The sequence below is a fragment of the Anabrus simplex genome, chromosome 2 (assembly GCF_040414725.1).
Source record: "Anabrus simplex isolate iqAnaSimp1 chromosome 2, ASM4041472v1, whole genome shotgun sequence".
NCBI lineage: Eukaryota > Metazoa > Arthropoda > Insecta > Orthoptera > Tettigoniidae > Anabrus > Anabrus simplex.
In genome coordinates, this window is record NC_090266.1 from 1,192,362,695 (window position 1) to 1,192,379,968 (window position 17,274).

At 42.8% G+C, this 17,274-nt stretch overlaps 1 protein-coding gene across 1 annotated transcript in view; it reads left to right on the forward strand.

Annotated features, from left to right (window-relative positions):
* Positions 1 to 17,274, forward strand: part of LOC136863829 (beta-alanine transporter-like) — a 767,558-nt gene that overhangs the window by 550,407 nt on the left and 199,877 nt on the right. The window lies entirely within an intron of this gene.

Consider the following 17,274-nt stretch of genomic DNA (forward strand, 5'->3'; position numbering starts at 1 on the left):
GAGGAATTAAGACCATAATTATTGTCTCAGTGTATTCATCATGTGAGGGTTAAGATGCTGATGAAATTGACAAGTTTTATGAAAATAGAACTGAAGTATACGAAAGGGTAATTGGTAAATGTGGGGAAAATATGTAATCTAATAGTAATGGAAAGCGTCTGCTGGACATCTGTTCTAGTACGGGTTTAGCAGTTACAAATACATTCTTCAAGAATAAGGCTATTCACCGCTACATAGAGGAGGGTAGGTGTACAAGATCCGTAATAGACGATATCTTCACCGACTTCGAATTCATGAAGTCTGTTAGGAATGTACGGGGTTTTCCGGGATTTTTCGATGAAACAGTCCAATATCTGTGATTTGTAGTGAACTAAGTATATCTAGGCCTAGGATAAAGAAACTGAAATCGATCTGCAAACGAATATTAAGGGTAGAAAATGTCCAGAACGAGGAAATTAGACGGAAGTACACGGATATAATTGGTGAGAAGTTCCGAACAGTGGACAGTAAACAGGTTCAGGATATAGAAACAGAATGGGTGGCATACAGGGATGCTGCAGTAGCAACAGCAAAGGAATGCCTGGGAACAACCGTGTGTAAAGATGGGAAAAACCGAACATCTTGGTGGAATGATGAAGTGACAGCAGCTTTTAAACGTAAAAGGAAGGCTTATCAGAAATAGCTCCAAATAAGTGCTGATGCAGACAGGGAACTGTACATTGATAAAAGAAACAGAGCGAAACAAATAGTTGTTAAATCGTAAAAAAAGTCGTGGTAAGATTTTGGTAATAACCTGGAAAGGCTAGGTCAAGCAGCAGGGAAACCTTTCTGGACAGTAATAAAGGAGGGAAAAGGGAAATGAAGAAAGTTTTGGTTAATCGAGGTGAACTCATAATAGATCCCAGGGAATCACTGGGCAGGTGGAGTGAATATTTTGAAAATTTTCTCAACGTTAAAATAAATCTTCCTGGTGGAGTCGCGAACAACGGACCTCATGGGAAGGAGGAAATTGATGTTGGTGAAATTACGTTTGACGGTAAATAAGCTTCATTGTCAAAAAGCAGCAGAAATAGGTGAAATTACACCTGAAATGGTTAAGTGTAGTGGGAAGGCAGGGAAGAAATGGTTTCGTACGATAATAAGATTGCATGGAGTGTTGGTAAAGTATCTTCAGATTGGACAAAAGCATCATGCACCTATCTATAAGCAAGGGAACTACCGGGAAAATTGGCCATGCGCGTAGAGCCGCGCGGCTGTGAGCTTGCATCCGGGAGATAGTAGTTCGAATCCCACTGTCGGTAGCCCTGAAGATGGTTTTCCGTGCTTTCCCATTTTCACACCAGGCAAATGCTGGGGCTGTACCTTAATTAAGGGCACGGCCGCTTCCTTCCAACTCCTAGGCTTTTCCTACCCCATCGTCGCCATAAGACCTATCTGTGTCGGTGCGATGAAAATCCCCTAGCAAAATAAGCAAGGGAACTGGAAGGATTGCAACAACTATCGAGGTATCACGTTGATTAGTATACCAGGCAGAGTATTCACTGGCATCTTGGAAGGGAGGATGCGATCAGTGGTTGAGAGGTAGTCGGATGAAAACCAGTGTGGTTTCAGACCACCAGAGGGGCTGTCGAGATCAGATTTTCAGTATGCGCCAGGTAACTGAAAAATGAAACGAGAGGAATAGATAGTTGTGTTTGTTTCGTAGATCTAGAGAGAGCATATCGTCCCTGCTCTGGCAAACTAACGAATCTGCAAATTGTCAAAAGGTTAGGAGAGCTGAAAGAAGTTCTGATTACTCATGTCAAATCAATGTTTATATTTAATTATTGGTTATATGTGTTAGGCATACAGAACCAGCTGCAGATGTGAGACTTTGTCAGAGGGTAGACAATATATAAATAACAAAATCTAGACCAGAACTTCAGAACTACAGATTCCTTAGTTTGTCAGTTTCGCTAGTTTGCCAGAGTGGGGACGATATGGCAGAGTACCGAGGGAAAAAGATGTTCACCATACTGGGAGTCTATGGGATCAAGGGTAGATTATTAAACTCAATCAAAGGCATTTATATTGACAATTGGGCTGCAGTGAGAATTGATGGTAGATTGAGTTCTTGGTTCAGGGTACTTACAAGGGTTAGACAAGGCTAATATTTCACCTTTGTTATTCGCAGTTTACATAGATCATCTGCTGAAAGGTATAAAGTGGCAGGGAGGGATTCATTTAGGTGGAAATGTAGAAATCAATCTGGCCTATGCTGACAGCCTTGGTCTTAATGGTAGATTGTGCCGAAAGCTTGCAGTCCAATATCTTGGAACTTGAAAATAGGTGCATTGAGTTTGGTATGAATATTTGCCTTTCGAAGACTAAATTGATGTCAGTAGGTAAGAAATTCAACAGAACTGAATGTCAGATTGGTGATACAAAGCTGGAACAGGTAGATAATTTCAAGTATTTAGGATATGTGTTCTCCCAGGATGGTAATGTAGTTAGCGAGATTGAATCAAGGTGTAGTAACCTCGCGGTTGCGTTTAACAGTATTCTGTAAGAAGGAAGTCAGCTCTCGGACGAAACAAGCTTTACATCCGTCCGTTTTCAGACCAACTTTGCTTTACGGGAGCGAAGCTCGGTGGACTCAGGATATCTTATTCTTAAGTTAGAAGTAACAGACATGAAAGTAGTGAGAATGATTGCTTGTACAAAGAGGTGAGAACAATGGCAGGAGGGTACTCGTAATGAGGAGATAAATGCTAAGTTATGAATGAATTCGATGGATGAAGCTGTACGCATAAACCGGCTTCGGTGGTGGGTTCATGTCAGGCGAATGGAGGAGGATAGGTTACCTAGGAGATTAATGGACTCTGTTATGGAGGGTAAGAGAAGTAGAGGGAGACCAAGACGACGATGGTTTGATTCAGTTTCTAACGATTTAAAAATAAGAGGTATAGAACTAAATGAGGCCACAACACTGTTTGCAAATAGAGGAACGTGGCGACGTTTAGTAAATTCACAGAGGCTTGCAGACTGAACGCTGAAAGGCATAACCGTCTATAATGGCCATGTATGTATGTGTGTATGTGCCGTGAATTATTTTCAGATTATTCTCAGCTTGGTGATTAATTTAAGTGCATCATCCTTATGTTTGTGTTTTAATTATGAACATTATTTTTCGGATAGGAATTGTTATAAATAATGAGAATTATGTGATGCTTTACCCAGATAGCACTGTTACCCCCGCCATGAATAGAGGATTAGATTACTGTAAAGTGGGGAATTCTGACGGACGGACGTATTGTTATAGGTAATGAAAACTCTGAATGTTTCCCCACATTATCACATTTACCCCTTGCCCTAAGGGGTGGTGGGTTATTGTAAAGTGATGAATTCTGATGATCCATCCGTCCATCCGTTCGTCTGTCCCTCCCTCCTTCCCGCCATCTGTCCGTCCGTCCGTGCATCCATCCGTCCGTACGCCCGCCCGCCAGAATTTACCGCTTTACAGCAACCTTCCCATCGCTTCATGGTGGAAATTAAAGTTGCAATTTACTTGGCGAGTTGACCATGCGGTTTGAGGCGTGCATTTGTGAGCTTGCATCCGAGAGATAGTGTGTTCGAACCCCACTGTCGTCAGCCCTGAATATGGTTTTCCGTGGTTTCCCATTTTCACACCAGGCAAATGATAGGGCTGTACCTTAATTAAGGCTACGGCCACTTCCTGTTCACTCCTAGGCCTTTCCTATCCCACTGTTGCCATAACACCTATCTGTGTCGGTGCAACGTACAGCAAATTGTAAAAAAGGGGACCTTCTATGTAAAATAGCACACAGTTTTCGTTATTTATAACAATACGTCTCGGAAGAATTATATTCTTGTTTTAACCACAAACCTAAGCATAATTTTAAATGAGATCACGGCTACCATTGACTAAGAAAATATTATGTGTATTCAGTGTCTTAAAAGTAATAATTTGGATCCAGTTATTGTAAGATCAATTCCTCCATTCATCCGCCCGTCCAGCGTTCTCATGATTAGTGTAGAATAGGCTGTCTCGTTCCGCAAGCACGCTTACTGCTCCCATCTTCGTTGACTTTTTCACAAGCCCTGCTAGCAGACTCGAGTCCGGTAGGTGACTCAAGCGATAATTTGACAGCCATGTTTTTATTTAATTCAGTCCGTTATCACCTAATGTTTCAAGGTCAGCTGTTTTAATTGTATGTAATACGAGTGCCATATAGCAATAAGTACGTCTTCCTTAACTTTAAATTATGTGTGTTGGGATGTAGGACGTATGTGGTTATTCACTCATTTGGTAGTAATCTGCAATACCTGTAAAGCTTTACACAGTCTCATGAAAACAAAGAGATGTCCCGAAAGTGCCCGCATAAAATACAGAATTTCCCGAAGGATACTTTAATTGGACAGAAATGGGTGCAGTGTACTAGAAGTGAGGGGGAGTACTATCGCCATGTGCTCAAAACACTATACCGAGAATGTCTATGAGAGGGGCCTAAGAACAGACTAAAAAAGTAAACTAAAACGTAAAAACAAGTGATGAAGCCAGAATGTTCAAGAGAGTTGGGGAAATGCTTAGCATAATTTCATTGAAAATAAAATAATATTCTTCAGTGAGAGATAAGGAAAATTAAGTGGACAGATGTAGCATTTTCCTATCATCAAACGTTCATACTTATATGTAAAAGTAAAATGAGCATTCCTTTTCCAGGGCGTCTTCACTACAAATGTGGGCTTTCTCAGTGGACGTGAACCAAGAAATCCTCCAGAAATGTTTCGTATGTTTTACTGTTGGTGGCTCATCACTGCCGGTCTAGAATCCCAAGAATAACGGCTGAGAGGACCACACGACAGCTCGTAATCTGCGAGCCTACGGGCTTGTATTGTGCCATGGCTCCTTCTGGGCTGTTGCGCCATAGGGGTTGGTTTTGGTTTGGCTCGTCACTACGCAGTAAAGGGAAAAACTGCTTTCGTTTCTTCTTTTATACGAGTAGTGTAGTGGAATATCATTATCAAGAAGATGAAGTTATCGACCCACATTTACCGTATATCTGGAAGTAAAAAATGGTTCAGGGACTTTTCGCTTAGTGTTTGTGTCGATTTAATGTGACAATGTGCTGTCACATTTGAAATGCTACAACTGTAGCGAGGGAAATATCGTTTACAGGAAATGTAATTTAGGAACTTAACAATAAACATTCATAAAAATAATGAGAAGTGGTGAAAACTTTCATGCAACGAATAATATTCATACGAATCAAAAATGTCAATATTCTGTAGTCAGCTGGGCAGAGTTACACGAGAGGTCTGGAATGTGCAGGTGCTCATGAACAAACAATGAATCTGTAACTCTTCTCCCAGTTTGCCGTAGTGAAATCCCTGCCCTGTATAATACACAGATAAATATGGTGAGGCTACATCACGGTGATAAATCCCTTATTTCTAGAGGAAATAGAAAGGAATCCATGCTGCTCTTATTTTTCCTGAAAACAGGGTATTTCGTAACATTGAGAGTGTATAGAAAGTATGTCAAGAGGATTTAAAAATTGGCATGTGTTAGCTTCGCCTGAGCGTTCTTCAAGTGGAAACAAAGGAGCAATTCTCTTGCTCGATAACAATGGAATCATTTATGAAAAGTATCGATACCGTAACGGAGACGTGTCGATTTAATGTGAAAATGTGCTGTCAATTTTGAAATGCTGCAACTGTAGCAAGGGAAATACCGTTTAAAGGAAATTCACATACGGAATGCAGCTCTGAGTTTCGATTCTACAGATAGGGAACCACCTTCGATGTGCTTTATTTTTCATTTAAATTTATGAAGAAATGATACAATAGAGTTAACACATTTTCAAATTGAAAATTGAGAGTTACTTACAATTTTAGGTAGGTAACACTGGGAATTATGTTTTATAATCAGACTTCATCCAGGTTGATCAGTGAAATTTTCCATCCCTTGAAAAGTATCAACGTGTTTGTATTAATGTCATTATATGTTTTACTAAGCTGAACATACATGGGAATGATATCACGATCTGAAAATTATTATGATATCAGGCTATTGCTTCTGACTGAAATTTTCTATAAAATTCTGGTCACCATTTTTCTTGCAAAACATGTACTGTAGCCTGGCCTTAGAAAATTGTGCAGATAGGTTAGTTATATAAAACCTTGAATAGAAATACTTTCTCTATTCGGCAATTATTTGGACTACATTAGCTCATACTATACCTGTAACTAAATTCAAGAGACTTGTAAAATATGCAAATATCCCTGTGTTCAAACTTCCGTCACTTTGTGTGCTTGCTTCTCACTGCGGTGACGTACTTTATCTTCGTTGTGTGCAATGAGCCTCACATCCCTCTACTGGGATAATGTAGAACAATAGCTGTATGAATGGCACTTCCACCTTGTTAGACTCGAGCTCGCAGCGTAACTCAGGTCTTGGAGAAACTGTGGAGCCTCGACAGAATTGTAAGGAAAATATAGTTAACATAGCGAACGGACTTGGAGGGGAGGAAGAAATATAGTGCAAGGTTAGAGGGCATTCAGTGTATTGTGCACGAGTTTTTTCTCGAGTCGTTTACGGAGAGAACGGTAGTACATCCTGAAATAACTGTTACTGCGCAAATTTTGTGTTGGACAAATAATCGAATACAATCAAAAGTAGCAAGTGGACTCGAACAAATGAGGGGAATATGGGACTGAAGATACTCAGACAATGGAGCATGTTTTCCAACGATTTGACCCTTTTACAGAAAAACCATTAAATGGTTTTCTGTAGTTTCCCATTTTCACATGGGTCAAATGCTGGGGCTGTACCACGGCCACTACCTTCCCAATCCTAGCCCTTTTCCATCCTTGCGTCACCGAAAATCGTCCATGTCTGAGTGCGAATTGTAAACTACCAGTCAACTACTCTTAACCTACTAACAGGTTGCACAGAAGAGGTTTAGCCAGGGTTGACTTCTGGTAAAAAAGTCAAAATTACAATTGTGTACAATGCTTCAGTTGAGTAGTTGCTGGTGGTGTTTCTACTTGAATATCTAAGGAAGTAACGACATACTGATCAATAGTCCCATGTGCTTACTATGCCAATGAATAATGTCTAGTAATTTGTTTCACTTTGGAGTCTATTCTATGGTCTGATTTAGAATTTATTGAAGCCGGTATTGGGAATGAAGCGGGTGTGTCTTTCAGGAAGGTACTACCAAGGGTTGAACTGAGAAAATCAGTCGAAACTATTTCAGGGATGGCCATATATGTGATTCTAGCTCATCTGACCGCCTGGTACATTATGTCTTGAGCTTTACCGTTCTACACTCCTCTGCCCGGTTTATACAGGGTGTATCCGTGATGATGTTACAAACATTCAGGGCTGATGGAGGACGGCAAACGTTTGAGACAAAAGTTCTTTATAAATAATTAATCTTTTCGATAATTTCTTCTTCCTCCCCGCCTAAATACAGCAGTGTACGCAGTGGTGCTCAGAGATGAACTACCCACGTTCCTGGAACACATCCCACTTGCCCTTCGTCAACGGATGTGGTTTCAACATGATGGAGCTCAACCTCATTTTGGACTGAGGGTTCGTGAACACTTGGATCCGACATTTCCTGCAAAAAACATAGGAAGGGGAGGTCCTGTTTCGTGGCCGGCTCGTTCATCTGACCTCACCCCACTTGATTTCTTCTTTTGGGGGCCATGTGAAAAGCCTTGTGTATGATACACTAGTTGAGACTGAAGAGGCTCTCTTGGCAGGAATTCTCGTTGCCTGCGACGCTGCTCAAACCACACCGGGGATATTCGAACGGTTACGACAGAACTGTGTGCGATGATGTCATGCCTGCATTGACGCAGGGGGATGCCATATCGAACATTTGTTGTAAATGGTGCAGCTTATGAAACTTGTGGAGGTAAACGAACTTAAATGAGTAGAACTTTGCTTGACTTTTGACTCGATTGTTTTCGGAATATGGTTCCTTATTTCAAAGTCATCCATTTGCCGTCCTCCATCATCCATGAAAGTGTTTTAACATCATCACGGATACACCCTGTATATTTCAATTAATTATTTGAAGATAATTATTAATATGGATGTTATTCGCCAGTAGGAGGTCGTTGAGGATAGCTATGAGTCACGACCTATTAATAAGCGTATCGTTGCTACGCCTACGAAAACCGCTATGTGAAATATTTCAGCTTAGAACTGTGGACGGTATGGTTCAGTCAATTAAGGTGCAATATTCTGCTGGCAGCCCTGAAGATGGCTTTTCTTGGTTTCCCATTTTCACACCAGGCAAATGCTGGGGCTGTACCTTAATTAAGTCCACGGCCGCATCCTTCCAACTCCTAGCCTTTTCCTGTCCTATCGTCGCCATAAGACCTATCTGTGTCGGTGCGACGTACAGCCACTAGCAAAAAAAAAATTTCAAAGAATTTCCGCTCATAGTTTATGTGTTGCGGGTCAGTATTTCTCCCAAAAATTACCACATACCGGTTTTCGCACGCGTGACGACGATATGGTGTGTTTTGTCCAATTTAGTGGGGACGCCTATGGTTAAATGTGCCACTCCATTGGACATAGAGAGAGTATAATGTAATTTTAAGAATAAAGACCAACAAGTTAATTGTAACGGTGGCTAAATGGGAACGTGATAGGGAGTTATAAATATTGTGCGATTTTAGTTCATGTGGAGAACGATACAGAGAAATGAGTAATTTGATTAGCAATAACGATCATATGGTAACATTTAAAGCGTCTGACAACAAAGAAGACTTCCTATCTCCAACAGTGGAAGCACTACAGTGGATTGATAAGCTGGACATTCAGATATAAGAGATAACACTAATGCCTGAAGTGAATCAATGTTTTTTGTTATTGTGTATATGTTGTATATTATGTATATAATTTCCTTGCCATACGCTAATAATAATAATAATAATAATAATAATAATAATAATAATAACAAAGAAACCGAATATGTAAACTTTGTACCCCAGCGAGATTGAAGGAGGCACAGTACCTGAGTAACCTCCAATGAACGCTACAAGTTTGAATGCGTGCAGTTGGAAATACTGATTTGTCCCTGAAGAAATTATCATGCATTAAAAACAGGCACACTTCTGAGTTTAGGTGGATTAAACCGTTATCGGTATTCTACCCATTGGTTTTAGTACTGAATGGTGAGTCCATCACCAGAAATCACCCTTGGGCCGATGACCTAGATGTTAGACCCCTTTAAAAAACAAGCAACCAGAAATCACCTATAACCGAACAAACCTTGAAATCAGAATATACGTAGTACAGTCATTAAGTTCTGAGACCTGACGCCTGGAGGATAGGCACACACACGACTCTGTATGTTGCACACGATGCCGCATTACACGGCGTACACCAACACAGAACCACATCCACCCTCGAAATAGTCGCCGTTGGCCGTTAACCACTTAAACAGATCCATATCCACACTCAAAATAGTCGCTGTTAGCCGTTATGCACGTTGCCAACGTTGGTATAGCTGCTGGAAGCAACGCTGAAAGGAGTTGGCAGGAAGGTCCCGTATGGCTTCTCTTGTGGCCGTCATGACCTCTTAGGAACACTGAAATCTGCGCCCACGTTGGAGTGGTTTCAGGAGGGGAAAGAGAAAAAATTTCGCATGGTGCGAGATCAGATGAGTACGGAGGGTGGGGCAAAACTATCACCTGTTGCCCTGCAAATTCCTCTTGGACAAGGACAGAGTGATGTGCAGGGGCATTGTCGTGTAGCAACAGCCAATTCTTTGGACGCCAAAGCCCAGGTCGCTTACGGCGAATTGCTTCGCGTAAACGGCCAAGGATTTCCTTGTAGCAGGTTTTGTTTACCGTTGCACCGTCTGGGAGGATTTCCATGTGAACGATTCCATTTGAATGAAAAATCAGTTCACCGGGCGAGTAGACCGTGCGTTTAGGGACGCGCGGCTGTGAGCTTGCATCCGGGAGATATTGAGTTAGAATCCCACTGTCGGCAGCCCTGTAGATGGTTTTCCGTTGTTTCCAATTTTCACAACAGGAAAATTCTGGGGCTGTACCTTAATTAAGGCCACGACCGCTTCCTTCTAACTCCTAGGCTTTTCCTCTCACATCGTCGCCATAAGACCTATATGTGTCGATGCGACGTAAAACCACTAGCAAAAAACAGTTACAACATCACCCTGCCTTTGACCCGTCTTGTTGTGGTTTTCCTTGTAGTGGTCTTTTCCAGGTGGCGGATTGTCGTTTCAATTGCGGATCGTAAAGAAAACGCCTTGTTTCGTCTCCAGTTATTATTGGGTTGAGAAACGTCGGATCATCGTCAGCACTACTGATGAAGTCACCACAAATCGTCATGCGATCATCACGTTGGTCTTGCGACAGGATTCGTGGTACACTGTGCTGGGTAACACGAGACATTTTGATGTCATCCGTCAGAATTTTGTGGCAAGTACCATGGATGACGCTTATTGCTGCTGCGAGTTCGTCTACCGATTGGGAGCAGTTAGCACGCACCAACGTTGCAACTTCTTTGACCATGTGTTCCGTTCGAACTGTTTGTGGCTGACCAGTAGGCACATCATCTTCCAAACTGCCCCGTCCTTGCAAAGAACGTCGGTGCCACCTAAACACAACACTGCGACTCAGTGCGTCCTCACCGTAAACCTGCTGCATCATTTCAAACGTTTTGGCAGCGGTTTTGCCTAATTTCTGGCAGAACTTGATGTTTACCCGTTGCTCAAACTGTGACATGTCAAGGTCCGACTGGCGAATTCAAATCACCTTCACAACAACGACCATACGTCTGCTTCCAGTGCATGCACTCAACTGTCTCTTACAGGGACGAGAGACGAACTGACATGGGGTACCATTCCACATAGTGCACCACAGCGCCATCATGCGGTCACACTCGGAACTTAATGACTATACTACGTACAATCAATCGCAAAAAAACTTGGCCCGCAAAGAAATATTTAATTTTATACCTTCTCTAAACACGAGGATATTCGTAAACTGCGGATAGTCGGTGAACGAAGAGATAATAATTGAAATCTTACCACATCCGCTGTATGTTCCTTCTGTTTCAAACAAGAGGACTTTGAAAAACGTCGTCTTCTGCGAGGGCTAGTTTGTGTGCAGTTGAGATTACCTCACTTAGTACTGAAATACACTGCCTGAAACAAAATGAAACTTCACGTGTTGTGAGGGTAGCGCAGAAACGCGATTCATCGCTGAACACAATGCGACGCCACGAACCTACTACGCTGGCGTAGCAGGTGGGTGAGTTGATACTCCCACGTGGCGCGTCCCAGGTGGAGTTTAGGGGGGTCCTAACCGGCTTGTCGGCGGACTTGAGCGAAATAAAATAGCTCTCGCGAACCAAACACATAACCCCCTGTGGGTGGGAGACGGACACGAAGAATACACCCACGGTATCTCCTGCCTGTCGTAAGAGGCGACTAAGAGGGGCGACCAAGGGATGATTGTATAAGAATCATGAAACTACTTGTGATTAGAACCACCACGCAGGAACACCATGGGTCGCTTTTACTTGCGCGTAGTACCACTATATTAGGTGCCAAAGAAGTTTGTGATTCGTAGCAATAGAGTGCGTTGCCGGCTTGTACAGTACCTGTGATTAGTACCACTTTAGGAGCGACACCATGGTTCTGGCTTGCTTATGATTAGTACCCACTATATGAGGAACACCACGGGATAGTGCGGGTCCCTGTGGTTAGTACACGTATGTGATGAACGCCATAGGTTTGCGTTGCCTGTAAATGGCGCCGCAATGAGCGAAACACCATAGATCTGTGTTACATGTGCGAATATAATTACCTGTGAGTAGTACCATACTGTGTGGAATGCCGCGAGTCTACGCTACTTTTGATTAGTACCGCAATATGACAAATAGCATGGTTCTACTTTCCTAGCGATAAATATCATTATGAGGGGCCGATGACTTGGATTTTGGACCCCTCTAGACTAAAACCACCGTTGATTCAGTATTATGCTATAGACGCAGTCTCTTGGTCAATAATACTATTGTTTCCAATCCGTTTCTGTGAATGTGAGACATTGCGGGTCGGATCCACCGATTGTTTTAAATTCATATCCATTCATTCATTCTTCGTAATCACGTTTTGAATTCTGGTCAGTGACGGATTTTGGACTTTTATTTTTTCATTCCATTTCGTCTCATTTCGTATCATTAGGGACCGAAGACCTAGATGTTAGTCCCCTTTAAAAAACAAGCATCATCATCATCATCATCACAATGCGACGCCATTCATCAGCAGGCCATGCTACCCAGTCACGGCACCTCTCCAAGCTCAGTCGTTTGTGTTTTGGTGTTAACGGCAGCCTGCGCATGGGACGGCAATCCCCCAGTCCGGCTGCTCCGACGAATGGTGCGGGGTGGCACAGAATGTTTCAGGGAGTCCATTACTTGTTCTCGGATGGCAGGCACAGAGTGAAGGGGTTACGACGTACTTGATGCGCAATACGATGATCCTCCCTTGTGGTGGCAAGATCTGGTCGACCGGAATCTTGACGGCGATTATGCCTGCCCTCAGGTTCCTATGCAGCCCAACATCGGGCCACTGTCACATCTTAATGCCCCAAAAATCTGCATACTGCATGATTCGACCAGCCGGCCCAATGGAGACACAAAATGAGGCCCCTTTCAAACTCTGTCAGGTGCTGATAACGCTGTCTCACACGAGTACGTGGCATCTCCGTGTCCTTCACACAGTGATCACTCAACGTCTGACAACAAACCAGGCCTTGTAACATCACTAAACTCGAACAACACTAATGCACTCTGGTGGTCGTTCTACCTGTCACAGAGAACTGAAAATCTGTAACTCAACCACGCAGCCACTCGCTCGGCTTTTTTAAAACTCTGCATGAATCATGGGAAACACACAGCAACAGAACGTACCAACAAAATACATGAAACTCTTACACGAAATGCCTGTTTACTGTGCGTCAGAGGAGGGAAGAGAAGGGAGGGGTAGTGTAAAGTGGGAGACAGAGGCAATGTGCAATGCACCACACATCCTGAACAGAGTCCGAAATTCATTACTACACCGTTGTGAACTCTGCATCGAAGTAGCAGGGGGCATATTGAACATCTCCTGTAACCAAACCATTGGGCGCATTATTTCCTTCGTTCAGTATTTCATTCCATGTACAATGTTGTGAGTGAAGGAATACACAAGCATGGAGTGGTAGAGCTGCATCTTCGATCATGCAAAATCATAAAGAACGTTACTGCGACCAACTGACGAGAGGAGAAACGATCTTGTGCACACTTTGACTGACGAATGTGTCTTAATTACAGTGTGTTATTGTGCTGTGTGTGCAGTTACGGCTGTTTAATGAATGGACTGTGGATATTGCCTGTAGGAGACAAGGATAATCATCTGCGAGTCGAACGAGGAAAGTTGTGCATACGCGCGGGGCATTATCTCTGTTTCCATCATACACCCCACTTCCCCTCCGTCCTCTTCTCTTCCCTGAAGCATGTACTGTGATCTAGCAAATACGGCGAGTTCGTCAACTTGAATCACGCGCCCGGAAGAAAAAAGCAACCACGTTTTCTCGAAAAGAAGCACTTTCTCCGCCAATTCGTCTGCACCAACGTTCTTAGCATAATATAAAAAGCATCCCTGATTTGTTTTGTAGGAATGATACACCCTGTTACTATAGCTGTTTTCTTCTTAAACCTAGCTCCGATTAATCTTTAAACAGTACCGGACACGGAGCTACTGATACGAACGACATATTCCGCTTTGAACAACAACAACAACAACCGCCACCACCAAGTAACGATATTATTTCAGAGACGATAAAAATGCTGTGCAGAAGCCACAAAGAAATTCATTATTCTGTGTCAATGACACTTACCCAGATGTATTTCTGTGAATTAGACCATTCTACTCTCTAATATTTTAACAACCCGATAAAGCCATATGTCACGTAAATTACACCATTACGGTCTGATAACGAACTGTGATGGGGCAATATGTCAAACATTAAATTGAGTCAACTTCACATCATTTTATTATGACTGTCAAAAATCCTTGTCGTGGAAATAACTAACTCGCAATATCCGAATGACGTGTTCGTTAAACCGGGCCGTGGAGAATTGAATTGTAGTCGTCTGGTATTCAGTTTGAAGTATAAGAACACTAAAGAGCAAGATATTATTCTCAACTTATTCATTGCATTTCGACTTTAAGATAAGGTTTTAGTGGACATAAATTATCAAAATATTGTAAGATATATAAAAAATATTTTAACTCATTTCCAGACAAGAATAAATATCTAAACATAGGATGGTAAGTGAACAAGTATGTTTCCATAATATTGTTTAATAATAATAATGTTATCTGCTTTACGTCCCACTAACTACTTTTTTAAGGTCTTCGGAGACGCCGAGGTGCCGGAATTTAGTCCCGCAGGAGTTCTTTTACGTGGCAGTAAATCTACCGATACGGGGCTGTCGTATTTGAACACCTTCAAATACCACCGGACTGAGCCAGGATCGAACCTGCCAAGTTGGGGTTAGAAGGCCAGCGCCTTAACCGTCTGAGCCACTCAGCCCGGCATAATGTTGTTTAGGTGAATAAATAAAGGCATGTGAAGATAAGCTCCATTATTTTGCAATACAATCATGATAGTTGTTCAAGCATTTGTCATAGGGTAAAATTAATGTCTGCTTTCCTTTACGACAGAAGGAGGCATCCTGTTAATTGAACACCTTTAAAAGATTTCGTACGCAGGTACAATACTTTTGTGGATGTTGACAGGTTCCATCTTTTTGTCTGCAGAAAACTGAAAAATGTGTGTACTCCTCCTATGAATACTCGCTCAGTAACGTCACCAATCTCCAAGAGTTGGACAGCAGCGTTCGGGAACGAATTAGTTCTCGGGAACTACGTCACTCCCAAGAAATTTGAAGTGATTACTCGTCTCTCGAGAACTGTTTCGCGAACTGGAGGTGCATACCAAAGGACATCACGAATGAAGTGTACAGATTGCTTACGGAATTACTTCGCGAAGCTATAGTGGCAAGAAACATCAGGAAAGACAACGCGTCTCAGCTCGCTCATGAACTATATGAAATAATACACTGGCGGAAAGAAGTATCCGAACACCATGAAATAAGGAATGCAGAATACGGAAATGTTGGCATTTTGTCGAGGTAACATATTTAATTGATTAAAGGTAAAAGACTACAGGTTAATTACCGCGGGAGAAAAGCCATCGCAAGTGTGCCATGCTGGTCCATTAATAACCGGTGTAATCGCCTGACTGTTGAATGCAGGCATGCAAACGGGCATGCATTGTGTCGTACAGATGCCGGATGTCAGTTTGTGGGATGGAGTTCCATGCCTGTTGCACTTGGTCGGTCAATACAGGGACAGTTAATGCCGATTGTAGATGACGCTGGAGTTTTCGTCCAATGATGTCCCATACGTGCTCGATTGGGAACAGACCGAGTGATCGAGCAGGCGAAGGCAACATGTCGACACTCTGTAGAGCACGTTCAGTTACAACACGGGCATGGGGGCGTGCAATATCCTGTTGGAAAACACCCGCGGGAATGCTGTTCATGAATGGCAGCACAACAGGTCAAATCACAAAACAGACGGACACATGTGCATTCAGGGTGCTTGGGATAACCACGAGAGGGCTCCTGCTGTCATAGGAAATTGCACCCCAGACCAGAACTCCCGGTGTAGGTCCAGTGTGTCGACGCCGCAGACAGGTGAAATGCAGGCGCTCACTTGGCCTCCTCCTAAGCAACACACGACCATCACTGGCACCGAGGCAGAACCGGCTTTCATCGGAAAACACAACGGACCTTCACCCCATCCTCTAATGAGCTCTCGCTTGAAACCAGTGAAGTCGCAGACGGCGGTGGTTTGGGGTAAGTGGAATGCATGCCGCAGGACGTCTGGGTCGGATCTGTCCTTCACGTAACCGAGTTCGAATAGTTCGTTGCGTCACTGTGGTGCTAACTGCCGCTCGAATTGCTGCTGCATACACAGTCCGCTGCGCCACAGCCATAGGGCGGTCCTCCCTTTCGGTGATGCTACGGGAAAGTCCGGAGCCCGGTCTTCTTGAGAGCGTACCTTCTCGCGACCACTGTTACCAGCCCTGCAGTGTCTTCCTACAAGGTAGTAGAAGTAAACGGGAGTGAAATACCAGCACTCTGTTATCTATATAATTAAGTCAGAAATAAGAGGTGGGGTAGTATATGCGATGAGTAACGCATGGTTGATAGCAGTGGCGTTCTGACGGACCGAAGCCTAGAACATCTATCCCCCTGGTCCCCGCTCGTATCTGATATACAGCAGCAAGCCCTCGTACCACTTTCCAAATTTAATGGTTTCTCTGTAAAAGGGTCAAATCTTTGGAAAACATTCTCCATTGTCTGAGTGTCTTCAGTCCCATATTTCCCTCATTTGTTCGAGTCCACTTACTACTTTTGATTGTATTCGATGATTTGTCCACTACAAAATTTGCGCAGTAACAGTTATTTCAGGATGTACTGCCGTGATGTATTGTAGTTTTCTAATATTTATATGTTTTATGTTCCTGTTTTTAGGAATGTAGCCTAAATTGTTGGTTGTAATATTTATTGTAATAATGTTGTGTTAGGTCACCAAACAAGCTATCAACTGAGATAATTTCCTATCAGCAGTTTACGGCCAGATCCCATACAGTTTTATTTCGGTTCCTCTCGCGTACCTATATGTTATTATTTAATATGAACCTCCACACTTTTGTAATCATTATATTACTTTGTTCATGCTCAGGTACCCTAAATTATGTCTACCATATACAGTAGTCTCCCGGTCTCGAAAGCCCAGAACAACGGCCAAGAGAATGCGTCGTTATGACCACACGGCCCCTTGTAATCTGCAGGCCTTCGGCTGAGCAGCGGTCGCTGGGCAGGCCAAAGCCCTTTCTAGGGCGTTAAGTGCCGTGGGGTTTTATTTTTTGGTTTTGGTTTGGTATGTACAGTAGTCTGTTTCTAAGTCCATTGCAACTGTTATGAACCTCGAATTCTTATAGATGGAAAAATAAATATCGTACCATTATACCACAGTTCGCAGGTTATATCTGTTAATTACATGTAGTCCGTGGCAAATAAAACTAATAGTTACAGCTTATGTGTTCTTAAATACATTTTTAAAATCCTAAACTCTCCTCTATGCAACATGGAAATGCTGT